Below are 9,482 nucleotides of genomic sequence, written 5' to 3'. Positions count from 1 at the left end.
GCCCGTCGTGTGCTGAGCCAGTGCCCGTCGTGTACTGAGCCAGTGCCCGTCGTGTACTGAGCCAGTGCCCGTCGTATGCTGAGCCAGTGCCCGTCGTGTACTGAGCCAGTGCCCGTCGTGTACTGAGCCAGTGCCCGTCGTGTACTGAGCCAGTGCCCGTCGTGTACTGAGCCAGTGCCCGTCGTGTGCTGAGCCAGTGCCCGTCGTGTACTGAGCCAGTGCCCGTCGTGTACTGAGCCAGTGCCCGTCGTGTACTGAGCCAGTGCCCGTCGTGTGCTGAGCCAGTGCCCGTCGTGTACTGAGCCAGTGCCCGTCGTGTACTGAGCCAGTGCCCGTCGTGTGCTGAGCCAGTGCCCGTCGTGTGCTGAGCCAGTGCCCGTCGTGTGCTGAGCCAGTGCCATGTCGTGACTGAGCCAGTGCCCGTCGTGTGCTGAGCCAGTGCCCGTCGAGTGCTGAGCCAGTGCCCGTCGTGCTGAGCCAGTGCCCGTCGTGTGCTGAGCCAGTGCCCGTCGTGTGCTGAGCCAGTGCCCGTCGTGTGCTGAGCCAGTGCCCGTCGTGCTGAGCCAGTGCCCGTCGTGTGCTGAGCCAGTGCCCGTCGTGTGCTGAGCCAGTGCCCGTCGTGTACTGAGCCAGTGCCCGTCGTGTATTGAGCCAGTGCCCGTCGTGTACTGAGCCAGTGCCCGTCGTGTGCTGAGCCAGTGCCCGTCGTGTGCTGAGCCAGTGCCCGTCGTTTACTGAGCCAGTGCCCGTCGTGTGCTGAGCCAGTGCCCGTCGTGTGCTGAGCCAGTGCCCGTCGTGTGCTGAGCCAGTGCCCGTCGTGTGCTGAGCCAGTGCCCGTCGTGTGCTGAGCCAGTGGCCGTCTTGTGATGAGCCAGTGCCCGTCGTGCCTGAGCCAGTGCCCGTCGTGTGCTGAGCCAGTGCCCGTCGTGTGCTGAGCCAGTGCCCGTCGTGTGCTGAGCCAGTGCCCGTCGTGTGCTGAGCCAGTGGCCGTCTTGTGATGGGCCAGTGCCCGTCGTGCCTGAGCCAGTGCCCGTCGTGTACTGAGCCAGTGCCCGTCGTGTACTGAGCCAGTGCCCGTCGTGCCTGAGCCAGTGCCCGTCGTGCCTGAGCCAGTGCCCGTCGTGTGCTGAGCCAGTGCCCGTCGTGTACTGAGCCAGTGCCCGTCGTGTACTGAGCCAGTGCCCGTCGTGTGCTGAGCCAGTGCCCGTCGTGTGCTGAGCCAGTGCCCGTCGTGCCTGAGCCAGTGCCCGTCGTGTGCTGAGCCAGTGGCCGTCTTGTGATGAGCCAGTGCCCGTCGTGCCTGAGCCAGTGGCCGTCTTGTGATGAGTCAGTGCCCGTCTTGTGATGAGTCAGTGCCCGTCTTGTGATGAGTCAGTGCCCGTCGTGCCTGAGCCAGTGGCCGTCGTGCCTGAGCCAGTGGCCGTCTTGTGATGAGTCAGTGCCCGTCGTGTACTGAGCCAGTGCCCGTCGTGTGCTGAGCCAGTGCCCGTCGTGCCTGAGCCAGTGGCCGTCTTGTGATGAGCCAGTGCCCGTCTTGTGATGAGTCAGTGCCCGTCGTGCCTGAGCCAGTGGCCGTCTTGTGATGAGCCAGTGCCCGTCTTGTGATGAGCCAGTGCCCGTCTTGTGATGAGCCAGTGCCCGTCTTGTGATGAGCCAGTGCCCGTCTTGTGATGAGCCAGTGCCCGTCTTGTGATGAGCCAGTGCCCGTCGTGTGATGAGCCAGTGCCCGTCGTGTGCTGAGCCAGTGCCCGTCGAGCCTGAGCCAGTGCCCGTCTTGTGATGAGTCAGTGCCCGTCGAGCCTGAGCCAGTGCCCGTCGTGTGCTGAGCCAGTGGCCGTCTTGTGATGAGCCAGTGCCCGTCGTGCCTGAGCCAGTGGCCGTCTTGTGATGAGCCAGTGCCCGTCTTGTGATGAGCCAGTGCCCGTCGTGCCTGAGCCAGTGGCCGTCTTGTGATGAGCCAGTGCCCGTCTTGTGATGAGCCAGTGCCCGTCTTGTGATGAGCCAGTGCCCGTCGTGTGCTGAGCCAGTGGCCGTCTTGTGATGAGCCAGTGCCCGTCGTGCCTGAGACAGTGCCCGTCTTGTGATGAGCCAGTGCCCGTCTTGTGATGAGTCAGTGCCCGTTGTGCCTGAGCCAGTGGCCGTCTTGTGATGAGCCAGTGCCCGTCTTGTACTGAGCCGGTGCCCGTCGTGTGCTGAGCCAGTGCCTGTCATACATACATACATACATAGGCTTCTTGAAAACACGGAAAAGAAAAGAAGAACACAATATGAAGAACACAAACAGAAGCTAACCATTAAAATTAACAAAAAAGAAAAAGAAAACGAAGAAATCAAATCCAAACATAAATTAACACAAAACAAAAACAAAATAAAAGACGATCACACAAAACAACACAGCCGCTTAATAATGATTCATGCACAACGGAAAACAAAGCGTGCATTAACAACAACTCCTTCCCGGCCTCTCGAACGCCCGGTGAACCAAAACGAAGGCCCGTACTCTCAGGCGCTTTCGGGTCTCACAACAAATATTTTCAAAGGCCAGAACGGAGATTAAACGGGTTCTCGTGAGTGGTTCCTTACGTTCACGGTGCAGAAGCCTTGTCAGACTATCACCAGGCTCATAAAACTACCCATGGCAATACTAACACAATCTCTACCGAAGTCCTATCAAATGTGTGTGTGTGAGCCCCGAAATGTTTAAGAATGTGGGTCAAAGTACATTATTCTCACGTTCATAGTGCTGAAGCCTCGTCAAACTATCAATAGGCTCACAAAACGATCCATAGAAACACACCGAACCTCTACCGAGATGAAAACTATGACATATTGTATTTAGATTTCAGTAAAGCGTTCGACAAAGTCCCTCATCACCGGCTATTACTAAAATTACAGGCTCACGGCGTAGATGGGAAAGTTTTGAACTGGGTCAGGGCGTGGCTTAGTGGTAGGAAGCAGAGAGTGCAAATCAATGGTAAAAAATATGAATAGGGCAGTGTTACGATTGGAGTCCCACAAGGGTCGGTGCTGGGTACTCTGCTTTTTGTTATTTACATCAGTGACTTGGACACAGGAATTAGTAGTGATGTCAGTAAGTTCGCAGATGACACCAAGATCGGTAGAGTAATCCAATCAGACAGGGACGCAAGCGTTCTCCAGGATGAGCTTGACAGACTTTATGATTGGAGGGGGAAGTGGCAGATGGAATTCAATGTCGGGGAGTGTAGCATTCTGAGTGTAGGTAGGAATAACCCCTCACACAATTACTCCTTAAATGACACTCCTCTAAGCAGGTCTGGGGGTGAAAGAGACTTCGGAGTCCTAGTGAGCGCTGACCTCCGTCCTAGGGCTCAATGCATTCAGGCTAAAAATCGGGCAAACAGAGTACTTGGTTTTATCTCAAGGAGCGTAAGCAATAGGAGTGCTGAAGTCATCCTCAAACTTTACTTAGCACTAGTTAGACCTCATCTCGATTATGCAGTTCAGTTCTGGTCCCCCTACTATAGAATGGATATCAAGATGTTAGAATCTGTACAGAGGAGGATGACAAAGATGATTCAGGGGGTGAGAAACTTGCCTTATGAAGACAGGCTGAAGCATTTAAATCTACACTCTCTAGAAAGGCGAAGGTTGCGAGGAGACTTGATCGAAGTCTATAAATGGATGAAGGGATTTAATAAAGGGGATGTCAATAAGATTTGGATAGTAAAAGAGCCAGGTAGGACGCGTAGCAATGGTTTTAAGTTAGACAAATTCAGATTCAACAAAGAATTGGTTCACCAATAGAGTGGTGGACGAATGGAACAGGCTTGGGAGCCATGTTGTGGGTGCCAATACCGTAGATACATTCAAGAAGAGGTTAGATAAAGCCATGGATGGTGAGGTAAGGTGGGGTTGAGTGTACAGGAGCTGCCTTGTATAGGCCAACCGGCCTCTTGCAGACTCCTTACGTTCTTATGTTATGTTCCTATGTTCTTCCTCTCCTTCCTCTCCACACCTCTCCTTCCCCTTCGTTGCTCTCCTTCTCTTCACTCCTCTTCTTCCTTCCACACATCTCCGTCCCTCTTTCAGCACATCATCATAATAACAATACCCGACGTTCATTATTTTGTCGCGTGCAAGAGGAGGAGGAGGAGGAGGAGAAGGAGGAGGAGGAGGAATAAGAATAAAAGAGCATCGCACGTACAATCCCGCGTCGCTTCTCCTCGCTGTGTTTTGAAGGGAAGGGAATCCAGGGAGAGCCGTGGGCGTGTTGTGCATACGTTGTCGGCTCCTCTATCGCGTCCAGGCGGGATGGCGGGCATTAAGGGAGATTGCATGGCTTAAAAAAGTATTCTAGGGTGGTTAGTCCTCCGCGTCTGTTCTGTTTATTGGGAGGAGTGCAGTGGGTTCGAACCTGCAATGTCAATTATCGTACACACCGTATTGCATTTTCGTACTTTCTGACTGATATCTATAGCAAAAAGAAACAAACAAACATGAATAAATAACAGTTTTAACGCTAACTTTAATATTCTTTCGTTATGTGTGCAGGTACGAGAGTTTGAGGCTTAAAAATGATAAATACAATGTGCTGAATACGATAATCTGGTGACGCTGGTTCGAACCCTTTGCTATTATTAAAGAACCAGTCGTCTTTGAAGGAACTAGGAGGCTTAAAGAATTGATGGTGGCTGTTTCTCCGTGTCTGTCTGTGGTGAAGGGCAAGGGGGATCACAACCTTTAAAAACAAGGAATTAGTTTTCTTAAGAGAATTTGGAGGCTAAAAGAATCTGTGGTTGTTGTTTCTCCGTGTCTTTTTGCTTGGTGAAGGTCAATGGGATTAGAACATTTAGAACAATGAAGGTCAAAGGGATCAGAACCTATAAAATAAGGAACCGCGTTATGTCGATCGCTAACTTTTGGTGTTTATCGGTTAGTTCTTCATCGTCCTGAAATAGTGTTCGAAAACTTAGAATGAACAATATGGAGGAAACTTCTTTAGAGGAATGAAAAGGCTTAGAACATGTATTTTTATGATGATCGCTAACTTCTGGTGACTATTAACTATTTCTTCGTTCCGCTGAAATATATATCGAAAACTTAAAAACAGAAACAAAGAGAAACCCACCAACCTGTCTAAGGGTACGGCCACACTACACTCTGGGAGGGTAGAGGGTAGCGGGATGCCTAGTGGGTCAGATGCAAGAACAAACACATGTTATCTAATACGAGTGGCCATACCGGACGCGGGTAGCGGGTTCCCTCCAAGCTTACCCGCCCGTATTAGATAACATGTGTTTGTTCTTGCCGCTGACCCGCCAGGCAACCCGCTACCCTCTACCCTCCCAGGATACCGCGTGTGCAGTGTGGGCTCACCCTTATGCAGAGATCGCTAACTTGCGGTGTTTACTGATTAGCTCTTCGTCCCACTAGAATAAAGATCGAAGACTTAAACTAAAACAGTGATAAATAAACAAAACCGTCTTCTTTAGGGGAATAAGGAGGATAACAATACTCCAATTTATGTCGATTGCTAACTTTTGTTGTTTATTGGTTAGTTATCCGTCCCATTGGAATAGAGAGAGGGAAAACTTAAAAAAAACCCAATAAGAAACAAACAAAACCACCCATTACATACCCTTCCCCTATCCACCAGTCCCATTACCAACCCTTCCCCTCTCCACCAGTCTCATTACCAATCCTTCCCCTATCCACCAGTCCCATTACCAACCCGTCCCCTATCCACCAGTCCCATTACCAACCCTTCCATTATCCACCAGTCCCATTACCAACCCTTCCCCTATCCACCAGTCCCATTACCAACCCTTCCCCTGTCCACCAGTCCCATTACCAACCCTTCCCCTATCCACCAGTCCCATTACCAACCCTTCCCCTATCCACCAGTTCCATTACCAACCCTTCCCCTATCCACCAGTCCCATTACCAACCCTTCCCCTCTCCACCAGTCCCATTACCAACCCCTCCCCTATCCACCAGTCCCATTAACAACCCTTCCCCTCTCCACCAGTTCCATTACCAACCCCTCCCCTTTCCAACAGTCCCATTAACAACCCTTCCCCTCTACACCAGTCCCATTATCAACCTTTCCCCTATCCACCTGTCCCTTTACCAATCCTTCCCTATCCACCAGTCCCATTACCAATCCCTTCCCCTATCCACCAGTCCCATTACCAACCCTTCCCCTATCCACCAGTCCCATTACCAATCCTTCCCCTATCCACCAGTCCCATTACCAACCCTTCCCCTATCCACCAGTCTCATTACGAATCCTTTCCCTATCCACCAGTTCCTTTACCAACCCTTTCCCTATCCACCAATCCCATTACCAACCCTTCCCCTATCCACCAGTCTCATTACGAATCCTTCCCCTATCCACCAATCCCATTACCAACCCTTCCCCTCTCCACCAGTCCCATTACCAATCCTTCCCCTATCCACCAGTCCCATTACCAACCCTTCCCCTATCCACCAGTCCCATTACCAACCCTTCCCCTATCCACCAGTCCCATTACCAATCCTTCCCCTATCTACCAGTCCCATTACCAACCCTTCCCCTATCCACCATTCCCATTACCAACCCTTCCCCTCTCCACCAGTTCCATTACCAACCCTTCCCCTATCCACCAGTCCCATTACCAACCCTTCCCCTATCCACCAGTCTCATTACCAATCCTTCCCCTATCCACCAGTCCCATTACCAATCCTTCCCCTATCCACCAGTCGCATTACCAATCCTTCCTCTATCCACCAGTCCCATTACCAACCCTTCCCCTATCCACCAGTCCCATTACCAATCCTTCCCTATCCACCAGTCCCATTACCAACCCTTCCCGTATCCACCAGTCCCATTACGAATCCTTCCCTTTCCACCAGTCCCATTACCAACCCTTCCCCTATCCACCAGTCCAATTACCAACCCTTCCGCTATCCACCAGTCCCATTACGAAGCCTTCCCATTTCCACCAGTCCCATTACCAACCCTTCCCCTATCCACCAGTCCCATTACCAATCCTTCCCCTATCCACCAGTCCCATTACCAACCTTCCCCTATCCACCAGTCCCCTTACCCAACCGTTCCCTATCCACCAGTCCCATTACCAATCCGTCCCCTATCCACCAGTCCCATTACCAACCCTTCCCCTATCCACCAGTCCCATAACCAAGCCTTCCCCTATCCACCAGTCCCATTAACAACCCTTCCCCTCTCCACCAGTTCCATTACCAACCCCTCCCCTATCCACCAGTCCCATTACCAACCTTTCTCCTATCCACCAGTCTCATTATCAATCCTTACCCTATCCACCAGTCCCATTACCAAACCTTCCCCTCTTCACCAGTCCCATTACCAATCCTTCCCCTATCCACCAGTTCCATTACCAATCTGTCCCCTATCCACCAGTCCCATTACCAACCCTTCCCCTATCCACCAGTCCCATTACCAATCCTTCCCCTATCCACCAGTCCCATTACCAACCTTTCCCCTATCCACCAGTCCCATTACCAATCCTTCCCCTCTCCACCAGTCCCATTAATAACCTTTCCCCTCTCCACCAGTCCCATTACCAATCTTTTCCCTGTCCAACAGTCCCATTACCAACCCTTCCCCTATCCACCAGTCCCATTACCAACCTTTCTCCTATCCACCAGTCTCATTATCAATCCTTATCCTATCCACCAGTCCCATTACCAACCCTTCCCCTCTCCACCAGTCCCATTACCAACCCTTCCCCTATCCACCAGTCCCATTACCAATCCTTCGTCCTGATGGGTGTTTGAAAGGAGCGGATTTGACAAAGAGATAGAAACCCATAAAAATAAGGTCTTTATGTAGATGGCGTTCGGTGTGAGTCTTGTTGTGTCTTGAAGGTGTTGGGATAGGAGGGGGGCAAGGATCACAAGGGATCAGAGCCTTTAAAAAAAAAAAGCTATTCCGTCTTCAGTTCCCTCTTGTTGTTTCCTTCTGCGACGTCGAGTTGAATGAATAAGCGGATGAGAAGAGGCCTTTGAAAACTGCCTTTTGAGACACGATTATGCGAGCAGTTCTTTTCGTTTGGTTCGCCGAAAGATGAAACGAGATCTGAAGCCATGCAATTGCTATCACTACTAAAATTTTTGTTCCATATTCTTCCAAGGCGGGCACAGAAAGACAGACAGTTGACAGATAGATAACCGAAATAGACAGACAGATAGACATACAGACTAGCACAAAAACAGAAATATATTCAGACAGCCACAGACAGACATACACTCACACAAAAATAGAAATATACGCAGACAGACACAGACAGACAGACAGACAGACAGACAGACAGACACAGACAAGTATAATATAGGTATTTCAAGTATTGGAAGGGGGGGGGGGGTAGCAATGGCCACACATTCACGTCCCCCCACACAAAATTCTTGGCCCAACCTTAAACTACTTGAGAGACAAAAATGATAAAAATTGATTAAACAAAAGAAGCACAACAACAACAAAAGAAAAATGGACATGGCAGTAAGTTAAAGTCCCTAGTCAGAAAAGTGAAAAAGAAGAACAGTAATGAGGTAAACGTAATAATGAATTGTGAACACAGAACTCGTAAAAAAAAAAAAAACCCGTTACCTACCTGTTGTCGTCGAGGAGGAGGCAAAGTGAGATAAAAGGAGAAAAGGAAAAGCATCAGTAACTTAATATTCAAGGGCTCGGGGCGACGCGCTAATTGGTGCACCTGGCCGAACTTAATTGCTTACGAGTTGACGGTACCTTTGCTAATTGGGGAATGCTCCGGCGCTCCGTTCTGGTGTTCCATTCGGTGAAGGGCAGTGATGTATACGGGAAGGGGTGGGTGGGTGGGTTGATGCTATTGTTGTTGCTTCTACTACTACTACTACTACTACTACTACCACCACCACCACCACTATTACTACTACTACTACTACTACTACTACTACTACTAACACTACTACTACTACTACTACCACCACTTTTATTACTACTACTACTACTACTACTACTACTACTACTACTGTTATTGGTACTGCTACTGCTACTACTACTATTACTGCTACTATTATTATTATTATTATTATTATTATTATTATTATTATTATTATTATTATTATTATTATTATTATTATTATTATTATGATTATGATTATTATTATCATTATCACTATTGGTAGCCGTAGCACTGCCACCCATCCTCCAAATGTTCGTATTTAGTATGAAAATAACTTTGCAAATTATTGTGCAAAATTTCCAGCAGCTTTCTGGAGCCAACGCAATAGTCTGATTTATGCGGAAAATATTTAGATTTAGCTCTCGGGAAGTCTCCTACCGCACTTTACACGAGCTTACTGATTAGCAGAAAATTTTCGCTAAATTGTATTGAATTTTCAACACATGCAAGACAAACCGTGTTAAAGACGTCAGTTACGAAGACAGCGACGCGGTACAGTCTACGGACACAGCCAGCCGCGTTTACATTACTCGACGG

Source organism: Eriocheir sinensis, chromosome 48 (genome assembly GCF_024679095.1).
Source record: "Eriocheir sinensis breed Jianghai 21 chromosome 48, ASM2467909v1, whole genome shotgun sequence".
Classification (NCBI taxonomy): Eukaryota; Metazoa; Arthropoda; class Malacostraca; order Decapoda; family Varunidae; genus Eriocheir; species Eriocheir sinensis.
The sequence above is the reverse complement of the archived record's forward strand: the minus strand, read 5'-3'. Positions refer to the sequence as shown.